The 23,931-nt window shown below is 41.3% G+C and overlaps 1 protein-coding gene and 1 long non-coding RNA gene across 3 annotated transcripts in view; both read left to right on the forward strand.

Moving 5' to 3' along the window:
- The window catches only part of NRG1 (neuregulin 1), a 451,521-nt gene that overhangs the window by 223,313 nt on the left and 204,277 nt on the right, over nucleotides 1-23,931 (forward strand). The gene's annotated exons all lie outside the window — the stretch shown is intronic.
- Nucleotides 4,435-7,765, forward strand: LOC127466613 (uncharacterized). Its single transcript, XR_007902794.1, has 3 exons — nucleotides 4,435-4,468; nucleotides 7,080-7,190; nucleotides 7,638-7,765. It is a non-coding gene; the product is annotated as an uncharacterized LOC127466613 (long non-coding RNA).

A 23,931-nucleotide genomic window follows, 5' to 3' on the forward strand; every position in this document is an offset into this window, starting at 1 on the left:
TCCCTTTCTCTATCCTCCCCTTCCTCTCCCTCTCCTTCTCCCTCTCCCTCTCCTTTTAAGAGAACATTTTTTCCCAATAAAGACAAAAATAAAATATACAGGTTCCTGTAGTGCCTCAGCATTGACTACAAGCTATTCAAGCATCGCTCATTTCTTGCTACCTATCATAGAACAGCAAAAAAAGGCTCCTCATATAAACATGATACACACATTTTTTAACCTCATATATGGATTTTCCTGGCTTGGCTTTGAGGGTTGACCTCTGCTTTGGTCTAAATCTTCATAGTAATAACTTTAAATTTCCAAGGCTATTGTCAAGGCACTTTTCCCAAAGTCTTAGAGCCGTCTGAATCTCTTTTCCTGTGCTAGCAAAATGCTTGGGTTGCTTCAGTGTAAGTCCTTAGCTGATATTTACCTGCTGAAGAAGGCGTGCAGTTGCTTTGCTGATCTCAATGCATTATACAAAATGATAGCTGTGTTCCATCCTGTCTCGTTCAACGGCAGCAGAACATGCCTCATTGGCAAGCAGCTGCCCCAGAGGACCCTGAAATGCCTGTGCTGAGCTTGATTAGGCTGGTATAGCATTAGAGCCTAGTCATTCACTGCAAAATCCACCTTCCCACCAAAGTTTTCCAAGCCCAAAGCCTGTGATGTGCACTTGTGCCTTGCTCTGTGCTCATGTATTTCACTGGGATGCTGTTGGTTCTCCTTTTTCCTCTGAAAGTGGGAAGGTCACTAGCTGCGGTCAGTAAATATACAGGGAAACTTTGCAGACCCTGTAGGAGTTAAGCACTCCATAAAATTGATAGCCATTTATCTTTGTTAACAGCGCTAAGGATGTTGCACAAACTTGTAGGAAATTTCCACCCAGGTCAAAGAACAGCACTCCTCCCGCCAGCTTGCGTTTTTATTGTAGCCCTCGCAGGACATGAACTGTTACAAAATGACCGGGAGCTCCATCACGGCACAGCAGCAGCAGCACAGCCGATTCTTTTAACTCCGGCTCCCCCCGCCCTCTTACTAAGTGAGGGTCCTATCTTCTGTACAGAGAAAGAACTACCTCATACCTGTGGTTCGGGAGAAAATATTTAAAATAAAATCTGGTAAAAAAAGCAGAATGCCACTACAAAATTCTCAACAGCAGGTTTTGTGGGTTTGTGATTTCCCAAGCTAATTTCAAAACAGAAGGGGATGAAGGACATGGGCAAGGGAGTAGCTGACTCAATTTTTGATTGTTGAACTCTTACTAATAGCAGTATGCTTTCCAAGGATTTCGACCCCTACTTCAACATCAAAATAAAACACCCACGTTTTTGAAACTGCTCCATCCCCACTCTGAGGCATGTTCTTTTAAAACATAGAAAAATAGTGTTCTGCTAGATTGTTTTGCTAGATTCAGGGAATGAATCTGAACACTTTGATTTCAACCAACTAAATAGAAGCTGAACACTGTGGGATATATGAAGAAACGTATTTTCACATAGGCTCAGCTGGGACTTTTGTTTTCATTTCTGTGCTTCTCCCATTATCTAGTGAAATTGAAAATGTTAAGAGAAACACACTATCTATCTATGAAAGACCAGATCCTTACTGGCAAAACTACCTGTTTGGGGGTTTCTGCTGTCCTGGGACCAATTGTTTTTGTTTGATATGACTGTAAGACCACGTCACTATGGTCAATACAGCCAAATGATGGAGGGTTGTTTTCCATTCCATCAAGAAGTGATTTATCTCTGAGCTGTTTGTGTTTATTTTTCTGGAGATTTGCTAAAGCATAACCCAGGAAAACTAGTACATGATGTTATTCAGGGAATTCTTGTGATGAAGTGCTTCCTCCACTTAAAGTGCCATCTACTTCATGTCTTAGCAGATCCCCAAGCTGATGGACCTGTCCTTCTCATATCAACATCCTTCCCTGTTCCAATAGGGATTCATTGGTATCCCATGCAGATAGTTGAAAATATTTTCATGATGACAAGAGTAGGGCAATAGTAATCTTCTCACAAGTCAGTGTTCTTTCATAAAAGTTGAATCAGCTTTCCAAAGCAGCACTATTACACTCACAGGCAACTATGAAAAGCACCTGTATGCAGCACCTGTAGTATGAGATATCAATACAATGCTGCTCACATCAGAACAAAGACAATAACTGCACTTTCTGGATCCACTTACTCGTACTTATGGCAAAGGGTACCACCAATCCCAGGGACAGCATTGCTTTCAGTCCTGGTCAGAGCTGAGATGGGCACACAGTGCACATCCCTTGCATTGTGTTTGGCTCCAGTGGGCTGAGAATGTGCCATTTCGGATAACATGCAGGTGATATAACCCCGAAGGCCAGGTTCACTAGATCTCCCCAGATGATTTAGATATCTGCTTTACTGAGCTGACACCCAAGGAAGACATCACAGAAGTCAGCTGCTGACTCTTGCTGTATAGAAAACAGTGTCTCTCCTCGGTCTGTAATTCCCAGTCCCACACACAGATCTGCCTTCCACCCACTGCTTGTACGTTGTCTTCCTGTCCACTTTTTCTCTGACATCATGAGTCTCTCCAAGATATCTGGCACCTCTAGAAAGGGCAGAATTGTTTTACCCTTGCTGGTGGTGGGAGAGAGGAAGTGGTGGGAGGTCTGTACTGGTATAGTACAGCAAGTCCATTGTCTCTGTTTCATTGTGCTTTAGGATTTCTGAAGGGCACCCAAAAGGAGATTTCCCTTCCTAATGCATAGTCCAGTCAATCTAGGAAGCAAAATGGTTTATTACACCCTTATGTTGGAGGGTTTCACACCTGGGGGAGGAGCTTCACTGATTTAATACGAGACTGAGAAAAAGTACTACGAGAGAACCATGTTCCTTCTTTACATCTTGCTGAGAAAAATTAATATTAAAGCACTGGACTCATGTGATGGAAAATTGGATTGTATGCTGGGTCTCTGCTAGTTTACTTTGGTACATAAAATCAAGTATATCAAAAGAAATTTATGAAGCAATACAGATCTCCCAACTACTGTCTGTCTAGCGAAAATGGAGCTAACTATGTGTCCCTTCTAATAGTTTTTTTGCCAGTTTCAGAATAAAGATTGAAAAATGCTTTGGGTTTAAACCTTATTTGAACCCAGTTTTTGGCTGAGTCCTGCCACTTGTAATAGTGCAAAGAAATGAGTCACTGGTGTCAATCTCAAAATCTCCTTAATCCAGTAAAGGTCTGTGCAGAAAATAAGGAGCTGGTCCTGTGCTTCTCACCCTTACCTCCCTGTCCCCAGCTGCTTGTTGGCGTCTTATACCAAATCCTGTACCTGTGCACGTATGACCAGGCAGATCAGGGAGCTAACATGCCTTAAAAGTTAGAACTTACAGTCTCCCAGAATTGCTTTCCAGGGTTGGTTTTCTGTCACAAGGTTTCCCTTGTCCCTTGTTGCTGTCACAAGGAAAAGAACAAATACAAGAGCAGAAGGGCAATACAACCTCTTTAGGAAACAGATTGCTGGGTAACAGTCACAATTTTCACAGCTAGAATAATTTCACATTCCTTCATGCTAAAGAACGTAAATAATTCCTGATATAGAAAATCCATTTGCTTGGTTGAGTGCTTTATACACAAGCCACATAAGCATGAACTGTGGTTATGGTTTTAGACCCCCCCCTTCCTTTTGAGCAATGGGAGTGGGTGCTTTTTGGTGTAGTGAGTGCAATCCTTGTGTTATCCAAAGCTGTATCTCTGTCTTCCCAAACTCATATCATTTTTTCAGCATGTGCTTGGAAAAGAAAGTAGCATTGTCATACTCCCAAACAAGCATGGTAATCTGTCCCACAGTTCCAAAGTAGAAGCAAAGTGGAAGATTCTACTGTTTGACAAAGATTATCTTCTGTTTCCTGTTTCAGGGAAGAAAATGAGCAAAAGTAAAGGTCATCTGTGTTTATATTAACTATACAACAGTTCCACTATGTTTCGTAACAAACTTGGGTCATTATTTATCCACTTGTCCTTTATATCATTGCTTTGAACTCTCTGGGTTTGCTTATCATGATATTTCTAAAACCTGTAAACAGTAAGGGAAAAGTATTTCTAGTTTTCTAAATAGAGCATTAGGTCATTTTATTATCAGAGAAATATAACGCTGCCCATCTGTTGTTGTTTCACATGTGGAACAGCAGGCAGCCTCCTCCTAAACGTTAATTATTTCAAGGAAGTCACTGCAACAACTTTGCCATATGGGCCTGGTTTCGTTTCTGTTCTTTGTGATAGCCTTCCCCACAGCCATCCGTGAAGTACGGGTAGTCCTGCACTGAGAAAACAAACCCATCCACGCAAAACCCCAGCTAACAACCCACTCTTGATACAATTTGCTGCAAACATTTTAGATTTTGTAATCAGGGCAAAGGTAGAGTTTCATTTTCACTAAGGACTTCAATATGTCTCTTGGTTCAAAATCGAGTTTGTATCTTCCTCAAAACCTTTGGAAAAGGTGAGATTCTCCACTTTCTAGCCCTGGGGTATCATTACCTGTTAGATCAATGTATTGCTTCCTGCAGCAAGACGTGTCTCTTGTTACTCCCTTATACCATAAAATACAAAAGGGCAATAATGAGGACAACTGGAATAATAGTTAACCAGATCCCAAAATCCTAGGTCCCTTTGTGGTTCACTGAAAACATGTTCTTCCAGGTCAGAATGTGAAGAAAATGTTGAGGTAAACAGGTTCAGTCGCAAAGTAAACAGAAAGTTGCTGTGGTTAGAAGGTCTTCCAGGCAGGCATTATATTTCTGCAAATTATCAGTGTGGTGCTTAGCAAAGTTTGCTAGTCCTTGCAAGTGTTACAGTAGTGCAGAAAAGGAAGACGCTTTTTCATACAGATAAATACAGCTAAGAAGTTATCAAGTGCCTTAGTCCCCTCTTGAGTTTAGGTAAAAGAACAAATTGCATGTGAACTTCCTGCAACCTCTCACCTTCTCGTATACTATTGTTCCCAGTTCCCAAAACCTCCCCTTTGCAGCACCAACTTATTCAGTTAAGTTATAAGTTACCAACTTATACATTCTGCTCCCTGAGAACCTGTCACTTTCACCACATGAATAACATGCTGTACATCAAACACCAAACTGTGCAGCAGGATGTGGTGCTTGCATTTCTGTCTAAGCCTCAAAGAGATTGACATTGAAAATGTCAGTTGAGCAAAACTCAATCATCAGTTTACTCTGAATGAAAGTGAAAATTGAGATACAGCTTGGGGGCACTGCTTGAGTCTGTGTGGGGTCTCTTTGCTTCTCAGGGTGTCTCAGAGATCAGTATGCTCTGCAGCACATTGGGTCTAGCCATGTCCATGGGGGTTTTTCTGGAAGACCGGTAGTTTCTCTTTCCTGGGAAGATTAAGCTGGGGTGGGGACTGCTTGCTTTGTTTTGATTTGAGGAGGGATTTGCCAGGGAGTCCTCCTGGCAAAACTGACCTTCTTCTAGGGAGTTGTGGTGTTTAGGAAGTCCCAAGCGTCTTTTAGGTGTCTTCTAAGAAATTTATCAGCAGAAAGTTGTAGGCATGGGAGAGAAAGACTGAAAAGATTTGATGGGCCAGCAACATTCCACAGACCAGATTATGAGAAAGTTTGCAATGGGCTGCTTATGTAGCTGTTATACAGATTTAACAAAGGAGCGTAAACCCATGTGGACCAGTTGGACTAGGGTAGATTTTCTTTAAGGACCAGCTGTATGGGAATACAAGGAATGGTCGAGGTTTATCTCAAAAAATCTGAGAGCTCTACACAGCTGATGTACCCATATCAGGATATAGCTTTGTATATTTTCATGCAGTAGGGATAACTTTCTTTGTTGTTTTATGCAAAAAAATTACATACATGAGGAATATAATAAATGAGGTACCGTGAAAATAACATGAGAAGGAGTTTAGAAGAAACACTCACTAGGAAACAATCCAAATCCCCTCATTAAGAAAAGAGAGGACAGAAATGGGAGGACGAGTGGCTTTGGAATTGCTCCATGGTGCGATAAGTGTCTCCTGGGAAATGCATGTACCATCTTCCCCTTCCTGCAAAAGGAAGAGTGCGCTTCTAGCTTCAGAGAAGGCAATGAGAAAGTGAGAACTACAATGATATTCAGCCCTATCCAAGCACTAGCTTGTTCCTCAGACAGATTAGTCTGTGGTAGCTCACTGCTCATACTTACCATGAGGAAAATCCAGGCTAGGTGCCGGTTTGCTCCAGATGGATCCCTCCATGACACCACTTACATACATGCTTTCAGAACCCTACCCTAGTCACTGAGAATTTTATGACCAGGAGCTTTACTGAGAAAACTATTGTCTTCTTTGAGGTCTTACTGCAGGTAACTATTATGCCTCTGTGAGTTTAAAGACTGATCAGTATGAAGACCACCTGAGTTGTTTTAATGCCCTGGAGAAGAAGCATCCTAACTTTTTTTCAATTTATGTAATTCCCAATGACCCATAACTGTCTACATGGGCTTGGACCACTTTTACTACATTAAAAGTATCCCAAATTGATGTGCAAATTAATTACAAGTGCAGATTAAATTTTTTTGTTTGTCTTTGTTTTCCCATGTGTGTGTGTGCATGTGATTGTGACTTCACACGGATGAGGGTGCAGGTGAGATGACTTCTAAGCATGCTGGTACCATTAAATATATTCCATCCTTGATTATAATCCCCCCATAAGCTCTGACCATATATTTGATACAGCAGCAGGGATGACCAAAAAACACACGCTGTACTCAGATAGTGCTTTGCCTTAAACAAGATGCTGTTGCAAACACAGTTAATCTCTGTTGCTTCTTTTCCTCTCCCTGTCTCAGGTTTGTGCACCTTTCATCCAAACAGCTTTTTACACACTGAGAAAACCCCTTTGCCTAAATCTTGATTCCACCTTATTCACGTGTCAGGAGTGTAGGTTGTGTTTGTTCCCATACTCACCATACATTACATAACTTAATAATGAAAGTTTAACCCCCAGAACTTTACTGAGTCTCTTAAATATGATGTTTTCTCCTACCTATGGGCCTGGCAACTGTTGTTGAATGAATCATTCTCTCCTTCGGTCCCCATTACACAGCTCGCTATCAGCACCAACACTATTCCCAAAGATGGGAGCACTGCTAAAGGCAAGGCAAAGGTTTTCCAGCACTTTTTTCTCATCTTTTAAAGGGACATTATGAAACACATAGTAAGTATTTAATAAAAATATATATAAAAATTAATAGAGCAGCAATAAAGTAAATTGGAGTAATGATGACTAGGTAAGCAAAGAGACTATAAAAGAGGAGGAAATAGAATGAAAATCACCTGTTTTTTATCAGAAATACGGTTTAGAGCTCAAAATCCATTCCCACAAAGACAAAAATACATGTGTGACACGTGAGGAAATGAACTCTCCAGGATGTGCCTTGGGAGTGCTCTAGGACACAGGCATTTTGGAAAAAGGTGATAATGTCCTTAAAAGGGCAGTGATGAGATTGTGGAACTCCTGTGTGTGGGTTCTGGAAAAAAAAGATATATTCGAAAAACTCCAAAAAAACAAAAGCAACTGGAAAATACGATCAAGTGGGCTAATTGTAGACACTTGGAAAATGGAAAGACATTCCCTTTTTTTTTTTTCTTTATTTTTAAATAGGAGCTTTTGTAATCCGGCTTCTGTTGAAGGCACAAGGAAATATGCCTTGATTTCAGTGTCTGTTGTGTGGAGTCTTCACAGTTACAGCCTGAAAACCTTAAATAAAGAAAATCATCAAAGAGTAAAGCCCAAATATTCCACCATACTGCTTATTGGTCATTAGGTAGTGGCCTTTTTTCATGGATGGGTCCATACTGCTGTTTCTATTCCTACCCATCAAATAGGAGCTTAGGAAATACTTGTGTATCTAACAGGCAGAGGTATCAGCTAGTAAACTTCAATTGCACCTTCTGATTATAGTAATCGAAATCATATAAATGATGGGGAAATTGTAAAAAGATAGCTCTGGAGCCGATTACCAACTCCAGGGGACCCAGGATAGACAGCTCTTTTTATTGATGACATACATGCAAGGTTTGGTGTCATCTTAACTGAGATTATAATATTTGTCTTACTGGAAGTACAGCCAGATCTCTATCAGACTACATACCTGACCAAATTCCCTGTGAAATCCATCCTTCTTACTCCAGTTACACTCATCATCTGGCAGTAACAACTCTGTGAATATGGTGCTGAATGGTAGATTTTCAGAGATAGTTCTTTATCCAAATCAACTGCAGGAATAATTTGTCTCATGTTCTGTTTCAAGGAATCAGAGGAAACTCTTGAAGGCTATGACCTTGCTGAGTAATATCTCCAGACTGTTGGTCACTAGGGTCCCATCTTTTTCCAAGGCTGTTGAAAAACTAGATGAAAATAGTGTTTATATTAAAATTAGAAACTTGTGTGCTTCTTTTCTGTATTTGGAACTTTATTTTTTTTTTTTTTGCGGCTCTCAGTGACTTTTATTATCTTTATTGCAGGATTGCCCTACTGCTGATAACAGTGGCAGTTTTGTCTAAAGCCTTGATGTGGTTATCTGTTGTCCTTGCTATTTGGTGAATCTTAATGATAACCTAAACTGACTCTTGTTTTATGCTCCATCTGTATTTGATGTTTAGTGCTGAAAAGCGTGATTTGTAAAGTTAGAGACCTGAAATCCTACTTAAGAAGGAAAGTGGAATCTTGCACAGTTTTCTTTGCTTGGTATAGCATCGTTCTGTGTTCTCCAGAGTCTCTCCTTTTGGCATGCATCTTGATGTGAGCTGTTCTGATATAATGGACTTCAACTTAGTCCCAGAAGCACACAGTAAACAGCAACAGGGAGAAGGCTCTAGAAAGCACTGCAGTGCTGTCTCTGAAATTTGCCATGCAGCATCTCACCTGCTTTACCTGTCCAGGAAGAGCTATCACCCATAAAGCGTTTGGCTCTTTCACTATGTCTTTTCTGGGCTTTAGTGGTTCTTAAGAGAACCAGTAAAGAATGGCAAAATACTGAAAAAGCCAGGAGAAATCTGCAACACTGAACCTTGGGTTGGCTCTTTGAATCATGTTTGGAAACTGCAGTTTAGTCAGCAAAAGGTCTGAGTTGGTGCGCATACTGTATCCTTTTCTCTCTCTTCCTTGGTCTAAGCCAAGAATTAATCATGGCATAAGAGGTAAATGAGTGGGGGATTTCAGTGTAAACTGTGCTAGTGGATTGGTAAACATTTCTGGTATTGTTGCAAATAACCAACACAAGTGTAAGGAATGGAAGTTTAGCTTTAGGCCTGTATGTTTACCATTATGACTTTAAACTGTTTATAAGAAGAAGAGTACTTTAAATGTTCCTGAGGAGATGGGCAAAACCACACGGCTACTAAGGGTTTAACTGAGATAAAATGTTTGCCTTACAATTTGGAGAAACACGGTCACTTTGTAGGCGTGGTTTGTCATTTAAAACATTGCTGTTGACATTGTGTTGTGACATCAGCCTAAAACATTTATGGTAACTCCAGAAATTAGGTGTATTAGAAGTTGGGAGGCAACATCTGGGTTCTTCCTTATCACTGTGTCCTCAAACTTAGCTAATTCAGAGTTTTCCATGTTAACTAACAGTGCAATTCCATCATCACCCTTCCCTTCCCCTGCCCCTGCCCTCCCCCATCTCCAGCCCCACTTCCTCCTCCTATTTTTATTTGACTTATTAAGATGTGGATTTAAACGTCTTTCAACAAAGCCCTAGGTCCAGGACACATGTCAGTAGGTGAAGGTGTCAGTTTTCATGGTGACCAGTAAAACACTGATTAGGTTTTCCCTAGCTAAGCCACTGACTAAAAGCTTGGTAGACCTGGGTGCTGTTCTCCTGGAGGCTGTGAACTGGACATCTCACCTCCCCCATGTCAGCCAGGAGACCTGGTCTGGCAGCTGACCCCTGTGTTGGGGAGTTTGGAGTCTGTAGCTCAAATTCTTCCTCAGTATGATGGGTCAAACCACATATTACCACCATCAAGGGGTTCTCCAAAAGACTACCAACATGGTCTCAGTTGAGGTTATCTTCTATCCTGTTTTATCCTGTAGGTGAAACTAAAAATTAGGTGGAAGAGAGTATAGATCTCTAACCAGATCATACAGTGCTGGCATGGAACAGCAAAGACCTTGGTTCCAGTGTTCCAAGGTATTTTTAAACATCCTGTGAGGTTTGGCTCCCTGACTTAGGATTTGTAAACAGGTGGCATTGGCAAGTAAGAAACCAACCTACTGCTGCCAAAACAGGTGGGGAAGGATGTCAGAAGGACAAAGTCCCCTACCTTGGTGAAAGGGATCTTCACAGTTCTGGCCAAATTCCACTCAGCAGGAGTTCACAGTATCCTGGTGTTACCTGAGGACAAGCTTTGATCTTGGGACCATACAGAGGAAAGGACAAATATCTAACTTGCAACAGGTGTGACCAGGACAGCCAGAAGTTAGAAGCAATAAAAAACTCTTTTGCTACTTTGTAAAACTGAGCGCTCCAAGAGTGTGTTTCAGACTGACGACAGAGTTGATCAGCAAGAGATACACAAGGACAGACGTAAGCAACACTGCCTTCCTCCCCTGAGAGTTCTTTCACTTCTTAACACCTTGGTCTGATAGCTTTTTATGTTAGGATGGTACCAAGAAGGCTGACCCCTGTAGAGCACTGAGCTGCCAGCAAATAACATCTCCTTGAGGAATTCCTAATTTAAATAGGAAACAGCAAGTATGAATGACAAAACGAGCACCCTCATCCCGTGTCACTGGTTTTGCCCTATAACCTTGTCTTCTCCAGAATCAGATCTGATGCCTTTTTCTGTATGTACCACAAGAGAGACCATATACTTTTGTGTGACTTTCACCCATTTGCAGGTGAGTGTAGCCTCTTTCAGGCTGCCCTGAAGTCAGCCCTTAACAGCTACTGGTTTGCTGTGCTCTCACTGTGTTTGTGACCTTCGTCTGCAGCCTTCACTGGGTTTGTCTTTCCTTTGTCCCTGTGCCTCAAACACATTTTAGAGAGCTATTCCCAAACTTCTGACCAGCACCCAACCCATTAAACCTCCTCAGCATTACAAGTGCTCTGTTACTGAAGCAATATGCAGGAAAATATGCTCCATGTCATGGAGCAGCTCCTGTGGAATGAGGAAAATGCTGGTGAGCTGGAGGGTGAAGATGCCTTTAGTGCAAAGGGTTTGAGGTAGATGTGACCTCTGCCAAGTTCCTAAAGGAATTCCTCTCAGATTTAGAGACCATGCCAATTGTGAGTCTTCTGGATAACCCAGAGCTTGCTGGGGAGCATCTTGGATGGAAAATATGGTTTAGTCCTGTCATATGGATGTTTTTCTAGTCTTTCTAAACTATTTTCATGTAGAAGTAAGCCTTCAAGGCCATGCTACTTGGGCCAGTATTTAGATTGATCAGTCAGATTTTACATTTCAAGTCTCTGTCTCCTGCCCAGACAAAGGCCTGTAGTAGTAATGGAGTGTTTTCTAACTGTTGTACATGGGGGGGGTTATTTAAGCTGCCATGCTTAGTTTAGCTGATGAGCTGATGAGGAAGAACTATCAATTCTGTTATAAACAACCACTTATATAGCAAACATCTACCTGGAACACAAACAGCTCATGCTGACCTGGAGGCACCACTGAGAGCCTGGCCAGGCCCACAGCAATATGTTTGCAAGGAGAAAAACAATTAATTACAGACTGACAGACCCAGTTAGCAGGATTACAATACACCTCTTTATACAGCAAAAGACCAAGTTAATTATCTCTGGTATACAGGATAGTTGGATGTGTCTAATGGCCTTTGCTCCTTCCTGACTCTAGGGGAGATAGTTTATTATTTGCTAATTCCAAATCTGAAACTGCTAAGAAATTTTGGGTCTATTTTTCTGTTTTCTCTGTTGAAATGACTTGGAATCATTAATTCTGCTACTGTTTCCCCTGTTTTGTCTCAAAGATAGGACTAAAAAAAAAAAAAACCAACAATTTTTGACCAGGCATTTATATATGAAGCTGTGTTGCTGACAAACACATTCTAGTTTATGTATTCATACTTTCATACAGATATGTATAAATTTGTGCATGGATTTATATCTATATATATAAATATACCTGCGTATGTACATATAGATGTACATATAGATGGGCAAGACTTACATTTACACACGTATAATGTGCATGTTTTTATACATACATGTCTAAAAACATGTATACACATGTAACATACATGTATTTTTATACACACACACACACATTGCGTCCACACTACCACCCTGATATTCGTAGTAGCCATCCTCTGATGGATTTCATGACACTCATCTTGCAACAATGCTTTCTTTATCACAATTCAGTGGTAGGTTAGTGGAAGGAGGGACAAGCAACTTTTTGTTCCGTGAATGAGCCATTACAGTGGTCTCAAGCTCTTCACGAGGAGATTTTGCCTGTGAGCTCTCTCCATAGTCTTGTCAATAAAGCCTGAAAAAACAAAACTGCACCAACAGCACTCCACTGAAGCTGCAGGTGAGTCTGTGCTAAGGCTGGGGAAGAAGAAAGAGGATCTGAGAGTGTTTTAGACAGTGGGTCAAAACAGGAAAGTGGAATACTTGGAAGATTTCTAAAGGATCATATAAAATAATCTGGAATAGAGTCAAACCCTGAGGCATAAGCCTATGTAGCAGGTATAAGCTTGGTCAGTTTGAGTTTATGGGGAGAGCAGACGCAGAGTCAAGGGACTCAGGGAAAGTCAAGGAAGACAAATGCAGTGTCTTGCACCTGGGGAGGAATAACCCCAGGCACCAGCACAGGCTGGGGGCCAACCTGCTGGAAAGCAGCTCTGTGGAGAAGGACCTGGGGGTCCTGGGGGCAAAAAGCTGTCCCTGAGCCAGCAGTGTGCCTGTGTGGCCAAGAAGCTCAATAGTCTTCTGAGGTGCAGCAGAAAAAGCACTGCCAGCAGGTCGAGGGAGGTGATCCTGTCCTTATACTCTGCCCTGGTGAGGCACATCTGGAGTGCTGTGTCCAGTTCTGGGATCCTCAGAACAAAAGAGACAAGGAGCTCCTGGAGTGGGTCCAGCAGAGGGCTGTGAGGGTGATGAGGGGACTGGAGCATCTCTCCTATGAGGAAAGGCTGAGGGAGCTGGGCCTGTTCAGCCTCGAGAAGAGCCAACTGAGAGCAGATCTTACCAATACATACAAATATCTGAAGGGAGGGTGTCAAGAGGATGGGGCCAGACTCTTTCCAGTGGTGCTCAGAAACAGGACAAGTGTCAATGGGCACAAATTGAAACACAGGAAGTTCTGTGTGAATAAGAGGAAAAATTTATTTCCTTTGAGAGTGACAGAGCACTGGATTAGGCTGCTGAGGGAGGTTGAGGCCTCTCCTTCTCTGGAGATGTTCAAAACTCATCTGGATGTGACCCTGAGAACTGGCTTCAGCAGGTGGGTTGGACTGGAAGATCTTCAGAGATCCTTCCAACCCCAGCCATTCCATGATTCTGTGATTCTGGTGGATTTCTGTCATGTAATCACTCTGCATTCTTGCCTCAGTAATTAGGAATGACAGCACAGTTTTTCTCCAAGCATACACTGTGTGTGAGGATCTTCATAATATGTCTTCAGCTTCTTAGCCTTTAGCACATATCATGGACAAGCACCAAAACCTAGCAGACCACACTTCAAAACACACCTCAATACCTGGACACCTGGGTCTTGATTCAGGAAGATATTTAATACTTCCTAACTCTTCTTGATTTCTGAGGAACTAATGGAAGCTCTTGGAATTAAACATGTCTGTCTGAATCCATTAATAAAAGCTTATGTTCTCATCATACCTCAGTCCCTGTTCGCATTAATAGTATTTATGAAGTTCATCAGGAATATAAAACTACTCATCGGTCAACCAGCCATGAATAATCAAACGTATTTAAAATATAAATTGCACTTGTGGTAATTATATTGTGCCATTGGCCATTCTGTTCAGAGTGGTTAAAACTCATATAATAAGTTACTCACTGTAAATTATTCACTCATTTGCAATAAACAAGTTTTCGTCAGAAATCTTAGACTTTTTTTTAAAATAAAACAGAAATGCAAACTGAAAATGGGAAGAATTCTGGTAAATGGTTATTATTGAGGCTCTGCTTTCTATGTCATCCAGATTTGAAACTGAATATTTCGAAAAGGATTTATTTAGGTGCTGAAAACCTATAAAAAAGCACTGGATTGGCTCTAAAACAATGTTCACTTAGGAAAAATGGGAGCTATGTCAACTTCACCGTAAAGACTGTTCAGGCAAAGGTCTGGAGTGGACAGGGAAATTCAAGCTTAAAAAAAATATATTATGTGATCAAGACTGTAAAAATACTAGTTAATTTAAGTCCTATAAACATAAAAGTGTTTTCTTCCTAAAGGTAGGTGGTAATGGATAATTTTTACATCCTGTCTGGGTCCACATATGCAATTGTTAGAAGGTTACATTGTTTCTGAGGAATGATGATACCCTGAAAGAGAGACAAATATTCATTACCTGTAAGAATCAACACAGAACATCTTAAATGGTTCAGAATAACCTTGCTGCAGATGTGTGGTGGTCACACTCTGCCTTATAGGAGTTGCCTGACGCAGCTCAACAGGCTTACACCTCTGGAGATACTCTGGACATAACACATCTCTGGAGATACTGGCCCTTTGTTGTAGTCAAGCATTAAGAAATCAATTGGAATGAGTCAGTGATCTGCCTTGGTGGGATAAATCCTGTCAAAAGTAGTCCCTTCCTTTGCCTTCTTTCTGCAGTTTCTCTGAAGCACGTAGGCAACCTAAAAGGAATCATGAGGAAACAAAAGACAAACTTGGGAAGTGAATGAAACAAAAGGAAAACAATTCAGTCACATTTCTCTTAGCATGAGGATGAGCCTAAAGTTTTTAGACACACAGAGTACTGTCAAGTATAAAGATATGGGAGCTGCTATCTATGCAATATGAAGATCTGGGAACAGAACCTCGGCACAGGGCAAATCCTTGGAATGGTTATCCTCAAAGAAATCTGTATGTCCATTTCAAGAGCTTTTGTCTATCCATGTGTGAGCATACACAAAAAGAGTTTTTTTTCAGTTTAAGAGTGGAAACAAATAGTGCTCTACTCTACGAGAGGCTTTAGGCTTAGATCCTCAGAGGTATTATTTGTCTTTGTAAATTAAGTGCCTGAATAGTGGGGTCTAGACTTTACACTTTGGATCAGAAATGCTCTTAATCAGGTGCTCTGTTCAGGCACTCTTTTGAGTCAGCTGTGCAGGTGAAGGTGGCAGCGTCACCCCAATGGAAGCCACAGCCTGTGTAATCCTGCTGGCAGAGTGGCTCCCCAACATGCTGTAGGCTAAAACATCTGGCATAACACAAACCCAAGACACATAGTTTACGTGTGCAAACCAACCTGGATGATGTTCCTGAGGTGGTGCTAAGCACCTTGGGGATGACAACATCATTATCTGACTAGAATTTGTAGCTGTAAGACTTGGCACCAGCACCATCACATTGCCTGTAATTACTCCCCTGCACCTGGCCCCCAGGAGCCAAACTGGAAAAATGTGCGAGTCGAACTGGCAGCCTAAAAATGTTGAAAGGTAACCAAAAATAAAGCAATCCATAATGTGTTAGCCAAGAAAGGGTAAATAAAATTAAAACTCTCTTGAGAAAGGAGAAAACCTTCCATTATTTCAACTTGCTTTATTCTGACCTTATGCCTTTCTTTACAAACATTTAGAAATCACAGGTTTAGGGACTCTGATGTGCTTTTCTTCTCACAGGGAAGCTAGGTTTCCTAGGACATTTACTGTAAGAGCTTTCCCTGTTCCTGAAAAAGGCAGGCACTCTCCCTCATAACACAAACTGCTGTTCATACCATGAGAAGTTTTACTCAAGAGATTTGACAGACTGTGTCTACAAGACACTGATGGCTGGAACTCACAGTCTAACAGGCAGAGCACAGAATCCTGTAGATGGTATGTAATGTGTCTGCAGGAGGGCTAGTTAGAGGAACAGAGTTAGTGTGCATCAGGACCCACTCTCAAACAGCCTGCACAAAGCTCTACCTGCAGTTTTTGGCCATCTCCTGGACTGAAGTGGTGGTGATTTTGATTCTCACCCCCATCCACCTTCAACATTTGCTTTTGATTTCTAGGTGACTTTTAATGATTAGTTCATGCTAAAGCTGAAAAAGAAGTGTACCTTTTTTGGTTCAATTCTCAGAGTTCAGGACTGGGAAATGCAAAGCTGCCAAAAGACAATAAATGTAGAGTTTTCACTGCCACCAGGCAAAATACTGATTTCAGTGGAAGTTAAGCAGCATGACCCATCCTGTAATTTACAGTAATGTAACATGAAAGCAAAATGCAGCCAGAAAACAAAAGAGTAGAAGATCCAGAAACAACTTAGCTACCAGTGATCATTCACCCCCTAAAATTTACTATACTGTAGCCTCAAACAAGCCTCTTAATAGCCTTTTTCTAGTATCCATACACAGACACCCCTGTAGTCTCAAGACTCAAAAAGTCATGGAAAATAGTTTCTTTCCATTGTCACCAAAAACCAAACATGACAAATGTTTTTTGCATTCATGTTGTAAAAGAAACTGATGTTTCCCCAACAGTTAGCTTTCCATTGCCTGCTCTGTTACTCCAAATCCCCATGTACTCCAGCTTTGATGGCAAAGGCAGAAAGTTCCCATATGGATCCTTTTATTCCCAGGCAGAGGGCCTGGCAGAGACACACACACCGCTGAATTAGCCACCCCTGCCAGCCATCTCCTGCAGGTGCACATACAGTGTCCCACAATCTGCCCGCAGTGCATTTGCAGGGAAACATTTCTGGCCAGCTGGCATCCCACAGACTGGGGAGGGCTGATGAGTCCTTGGGTTGTGAACCCGTTGTTTCCACCTAAAAGCCTGTTATATTACTATCTATTCAGCCTCAGTACACAATTGTCTTTAGACAGTGTGACTCATCAGTGGTCTGCTCTGACTTCTGCCCAAATTCTATTTGATGCCCTTTTATTTAAGAAAATAACTCCTCTGACCTTGAAGACTGATTTGATTTCTTGAAAATACGATATTGATTTTTTTTTCCTCTGTCCTCCTGCTAATATTTGCTTCTATAATGGACCTGCAATGTAAAAGTGGTAACTTAGAGCAGGACTGGGCTAAAACACAGTCCTGGCTCCATAACACCTTTCAGCCTTTCTTATATTCACAAATATACCTGATTAGTACCTCTGTAAAGAGCTCATTTGTTTTTCTTATATCCAGTCACTTTCTAGTGCTCTGGGCCCTCAAATAGCATGCATAAAAGAATCAGGCACAAAACTTGAAGCTGAATAATTAGTTCTGATTCTAAATTACAGTCAGCATTTGAAGTCATGAGCTCTGACATCTTTATTTACAACAGATCAAACCATTACTGCTCCCAGCTGTCCACCCTGTTTCTCTGCCAGAAGATGCTGCTCCCATGGTGCAGTGATAGATGCACACATACCTGTGCCACAGCCCAGTGAATTACCTCAGAGTGTTAATCAGGGGTGGGTGGAAAGGCAGAGGGTGGTTGCACCTTAACCTGTGGCAGATGAAACCATCAGAGCTCATGATTCAAAGCCCTCATATCCCAACTGCACACACAGGTAGTGTGAAATTCCTCTCAAGGCTTTACAAAATTACAGGAGCAGTGCTACTGTGCCTCAGTGCAAAGGAGATTCCAGGTCAATTTAGAAATGTGCTCAGCGTTATAGACTCATAAAGAAAGCCAGTTAGTGACTGAAACTGCTGCAGTTGTGCAGGGACTTCATGCCCACCTTGCATGAGGTGGTTGGAAGTGTCTGGAGGAAAACCAATGACTTTTTTGAGTATTTCAAAGTTAGAAAGCACAATTGAATTGGATATATTTTCTTTAAAAGTTGTCAAAAAACTCTACTGAATTTCTTCCCTTCACTTTTTGAACAAAAACATAAAATCAATTCTCCATAATTTTGCTGTGCTTTCACGGTGCATTTGAAAAAGTTGCATTGTTTTCCTCAGTCTCATGAAGGTTTTGTAACTATCTACCAGCTTGGTGTCAGAAGGAATCTCATGTGTTCCTCTTTCTACAAAAGTAGTTGATGACTTCAAGTGGATAATTGATTGGACAGCTAACTTAGCAGTCAATTGACCACTCCAGCATCCAGTTTGGCTGACTATTTTTCCTTTCTTTCCTGGTAAAGTGAAGCAGACAAGTGTGTCTTTTGTTGCTGTGGAAACGCTGAGGTCTGATGTAACCTTTTAGTTAGGTAATTTCACCTCCGAGGCAGGAAAAATGGGCCTTTTGCCGTCAGTGGGTGCAGATCGAAGCAAATGAGAGATGAAGAGTTCATGCGCTGGAAAGTCGAATAAAGGCCTGGAGCACAGATGACTTGAATCAAGTTGAACTATCATTTTGGCAGACAGACAGAACACCCACAGGCAGTTGTGTTCCTGCAACTTAGAATCATCAAGGCTGAAAGAGACTTTTAACATCATCCAGTCCTACCATCAACCCACCACTACCCCTGCAACTCCTAAACCACTAAACCACATCACTCGGCAGCAGATCCAGGTGCCTCTGAAACACCTCCAGGGATGGTGACCCCATTACCTTCCTGTGCACATCTGACAGGACAAGACTGTCCCCTGTCTTCTGTGAAGTTTGGGAAATCAGTTAACAGCTTTTCCAGGAAGGTGAAAAGTTTTGAAACACCACATTCATAAATGACTGTGTACTCACAAATTTTCCTGCATACATCTCAGATGGTTTTTGGGAAGCTGATCCCAAGATTAACTGCCCATACAGACAACAGATGGGAAACAGAGGCCCAAGGGGCAGACAGACACTGACCTTTGAAGCTCAGGTGGGCCTCCGTGCATGAACAGAGTCAGTGGCTGAGTACAGTTGATATGTGCATGGCATTTGGCACCTACAGAAGAGCAAGACACACTTATGACAAGCTGCTGAATGGTGGAAGAGATACACAGCCATCTTTTAAGGACAGTGCAATCATATTCTTGTTTTTGTCACAACCATTTCAGAAAATGTGGCTAAGTCACTGGCTCCCTTGGTTGCTTCTAAAATGTGTATCCAGAAGCAAATTAGCTTTCTGTGTGGTTAACATTGAGCTGGAGTAGAAGTGTGTGACGAATATTATGTTCCTTCAGTATGCAGAACATGCAGGTTCTAATTTCTGTAAGTTTTCTCTTCATTGTTGCAGGAGTGCTAAGTGGGTGTAAATACAATGTGCAACCAATATAAAGCTATAATATGCTGCCCAGGTGATGTGAAAGGGTCTCTAAGCTGAATAAATGGTTGCCTTGAGAGTTCATTACCGTCCTTACGGTAGCAATACAGCCAAAGGATTACAAATCATCCTGAGCTGCATTTCTTTTTGGCTGAAGGAGATTTAACATTCAGAAATTGGTTAGGTGGAAATCCGGGTAGCACAGCCCCAGTCCCACAACAGACTTCATTTCTGTCCTGTGCATTTCCAAGCAGGTTTCCTGACTGCATGTCTCAAGCACACTCCTAGTTTTAGTTCAGATTCATATAGCAAGAAACTTCCACCCCACTGCAGCGGCAAAAAGAAGGCATGAGGTCTATCCACTGAGGTGCAGCTTTGCTGGGGAGACTGATATGAAAAAGAACACTCTCTGTTCAAAATGGATGTACCCTTTTAGATACTGTTTCGTTTCTCTACTGCCGTTTTGGTTTGCCCCATGGTGGTATCAGGCCCACAAGGTCCTGACAGCTCTGCATTTTATGTGCAGTGCTTCTTAATTATTTGGCCTAATCTTCAGCTCAGGAGTCACGGCATGGTGGACTTGGATTTTCCTGTCTCAGAGATACATGGGGAGGATGGACTGTAAAAAGCTTTGAGATTCAGAGTGGAAAAACAAAACCAATGCTACTTGTAGAGTTTTTTGTTTATAACCACTTGTACATGTTGAACTGCTGCAGCCTTATTCCCCATCACATCTGATGACAGTTCCCCCATTTAGATATATCAGTAGGGGCTTTACCTCATAGTCCTCATGGCCAGGCTCTGGAGAAGAGTTGGGAAGGGGAAACCCTTTGACTCTCTGGGACATCACACCACAAATCTCTTATGCAACACACAGCCCTCCCTGCTGGGCAGTAGCCATTTGCCTGCTGATCCCTGGGGAAGGAGGCCACTGCTTTTTTTCAAGCAAAACAGTGTCAGTTGGAGCCTCTGATGACCAGAATTGGAAGTTTTAGAATTATTATTATTATTTTTCTTTTTTTTTTTATTCTTTTCCTCTTCCTGTTTTTAGAGAGTAAGAAGAAGTGATTGAAAGTAAAGCCTGGAAACAGCTGGCTTCTCTTTTGAGTCACAGAATTATCCAAATTGTTTGCAAAGTCAGGTCTGTAAAGCTAACAAATGGAGAGTCACTAAGTCCACCGTATACTTTAGGTTTCATTTGACGCCCACATGCTGAAACTACCTCACTTGCATCTGCTGATACAGAGAGATCCTTGCTGGATGAAGTATCACCTCTGCACTGCTTGTCTGAACATGCTGATTCTCAGATCTAGAAGAGTTTTCTTCAGCTTTTGGGCACAATGACATCTAAGGCTCCTTCTCCCACTTGCTTTAGCATGAGTGAAGTCACTTGCAAGTTCCCTCCACGTGTTTCTGTAACAAAGATGTTATCTCTGTAAGAGACAGACTTGGCAGAGCAAGGTGATGTGGAAGAGAAAGCAGAACAGTATGGTTACGTGTTTCCATAACCTCCAGCACTGCTGCCTGCAGTCCACATAATCTTTGCCTTAGGGGAAAAGAAATCCAGGAGGAGTAAAAGTATGCTTCACTCTAAAAAGTATCTGGTGGGGTGTGTATGTGATTGTCTCACTCCCTGAGCTGCTCTTTTTACCTGTGTGTGGTAGTGCACAGTGCATGGTAAAACTAAATGTATGTAAGAATCATAACAGATGTTGGAGGCTTCCACTGTAACACCAGGCTAGTTAGGCTGGTTAACTGCTTTCAAACATCTTAACTTTTCCAATGCATCTTCCTCAACATGGTTATTTAACCTGTATTATTTACACTTCTGTAGTATCACAGTTCTCAAAGCCTATCAAAACCTGTGATAGAATGTGAACAAAACCTATGAACAAAACCTAGAATGTGTGCAGGAGAACGTTGCAGAAATGCATCCCTCAGCTTAAGAGGTACTGATGATCCTAATGTTGCAGCTTGTGAGGAAGCTGAACTCTTCAGTCCAGTACTGAAACCTGCAGCCTGGAAGACAAGACATAGCAGAAGGATATCAACAGTTGTATGAGCAGAGAAAAAAGGCAACACAAATAAAGTGAGCTTTAGGATGGCCTGGCCCATGTGTACTGCTTGCTTAATCTTTTTGACAACAGTTTTCGTAAATGGAAACACCAACATGGAAGAGCTGTCCCCAGTGCACTTTCAGCAGTTAAGGAGCTTCTCAATCTGTTCTTCTTAGGTTTCATTTGCTAAACTAACAGCCTCCATCCAGCAACAAGTGCCATGTAAAAAGAAATCTGTAACAGGAGAAAAAAAGTGCATTTCTGGACTGTGTTGTTACCACTTCCAACCCCAACCAAGGGCATCAATATTTAAAGAGCTCCTCAACAATCCCTGAAGCAGTTCTTTCTGGTGGAACTAATGTTAGTGTGTGGTTTCAGGAAAGTTACCAGATGTCTCAGACTAAGGTAGAAGAAACCAACACTTCTCCATTTAATTTTTTTTTCCCCAACATCACTTCTAAGTCAGATGAGATTTGTTTATATATCCCTTGCTTGTCATGCGCTTGGAAGGATCTTTGTTGGTTTTGTAGGGGTTTTAAAAGCCAAATGCACTATCAGTAAGGCTCTTGATTGTCACAAATTTGCCCAACACTCATAAAAAACATATAACTCTTGCACCTGCAAAATTTTGTGCCTTTTATCACTTTGAACTCATCCTGTAACTAAAGAAAGAGGGATCTCATTTTTAATTAGGTGATACTAAAAATTCATGCAGTGGTACTTAGCAAAACTTAGGGAAATAATATTGTCTTATCCTAAAATAAAAGCAATACCTCTTTTGAGTCAAAAGAAAAATTATGTGATGCAAGCAAAATTAATTTAATCCTGAATTGAGACAAGAAAGGTGAGATTCCTAGAATGTTTAACAACATAAAATACAGATTTGACTTCTATACTTTTGACCTGATATTATTTACAAAAGCATAAGCAAGACTGTAAAAATTGACTTGTTAAATTACTTTATTGAAACAAAATATATGGCTTTGTGTTCATTAAATATTTTGACTGACTACGTATTTTAAGTGTTGGTGGGAATACTTAGCTTTGCTGCCACTGAACAGTGATTATCCTTGGAATCTGTTAAGTTTTTTTTATCCCCAGAAATGATTTACAACAGTTGAATCTGGAAATGGCTGTTATTAGGCACTGTCAGAGTTTCCAACATATTGAGAGGTAGAGTTGCAGACAAGCAATTCAGTTCATCAGGGGTCTAAGGAAAGGCAGGAGTTCATGGGAAAGGTCTGCAAACCCTAGTCACGGACAACAGTCTGAACAATAGTGGCAAGATTGCTGTGATTGCAACACGCAGAAAATCCGTGTTTTTTCTTGATGAGCACTGGCAGAATATCTGAGTGAAGACACATTTGTGATTGTTTCACCCAACAGTTCCACCCGTTGCAGCTGAGAAGAGTCAAAGACACAATTATTGGCACGCAGCCCCCTCTCTTGCATTTTCACTCAGTGTCTGGTGGGGACAGGGCAGAGGACGTGCCCTGTCACTGAAAATTTTGTGGACAGATTAAGCTCTGCACATGTTGTTACCAAATTGAGGTTCAGTCCCCAGGAAAGGGAATGCTCATTTCGGTGTCGTCATTCAGCTGTGTAGATCCATTGCCTGTTTGGTCTGGGCTTTTCATGTTGCAAATGGAAATAAATAAGTGATGCTGCTTCTGAAAAGCCACAAAACTGAGATGTCACTGTGACCGACACGGGCTTCTGATTTTCATGAGTTTTCAATTAATGATAAAGCTGTACTTGCTATTTTAATTCAGTTCTTCAAGTCCTATCTGGGCCATCTGTTGTATGAATACATCCAGCCATCATTCAGATCAAGGGAAAATGTGACTGCTATAGCTGTTTGATCTTCCAACAGGTCTTATTCAGATAACAAAACGAGTCTGGTTTTAAAGGCATCTCTGTGACCTTTATGAATCAGTGACTTACACTTAGGGTGTGCAGTCATGGCACACAGAGTACAGATAACAGGTCCCACAGTTTAGCGTGATGATCCAAGAAAAATTTCAAAATCAATCTTGAAGGCAGTTTTTCATCTATTTAACTGACAAACAGTTGGTATGGAGAAATCAAACCTTTAATCAGAGTACCTCATATATCCAAAAATACGGTAAACTTCTAGCACACAATTTCTTCTTCAGCTCATCAGTTTTTTTTCCAATGTATCAGTTGTTTCAATTAAGAGACAGGAATTCTCACTTCTACCCCTAAATCATCACAGTTACAAAACAATCCAACCGATTTGTCTGTCTGGTGCTCAGAAGTATTTTCTGAACTACAGCTTTTATTTGTGATGTGAACTAGCATTATTATTATTATTATTAATAATATTACTATATCAGCCTACATTTAAAAATTGCATTGAAGAACCTTTAAGATTATAAAGTCAAAAACTAGGAAGTACCTCCATGCACATAAAGTGTTTATTCAGCTTCCTAGAGTGTGGCTTTCATGGTACAGTCAGAAATCACACCTTTTCCCCTTGTGACTTCTTCATCCAGTACAACCATTGACTCTTAGGTTTCTTAGCTTGGATCTACCTTTAGAGACATACACCT

The sequence above is a fragment of the Manacus candei genome, unplaced genomic scaffold (genome assembly GCF_025592945.1).
Source record: "Manacus candei isolate 608988 ecotype Guabito, Panama unplaced genomic scaffold, ASM2559294v1 h1tg000010l, whole genome shotgun sequence".
Taxonomy (NCBI): domain Eukaryota; kingdom Metazoa; phylum Chordata; class Aves; order Passeriformes; family Pipridae; genus Manacus; species Manacus candei.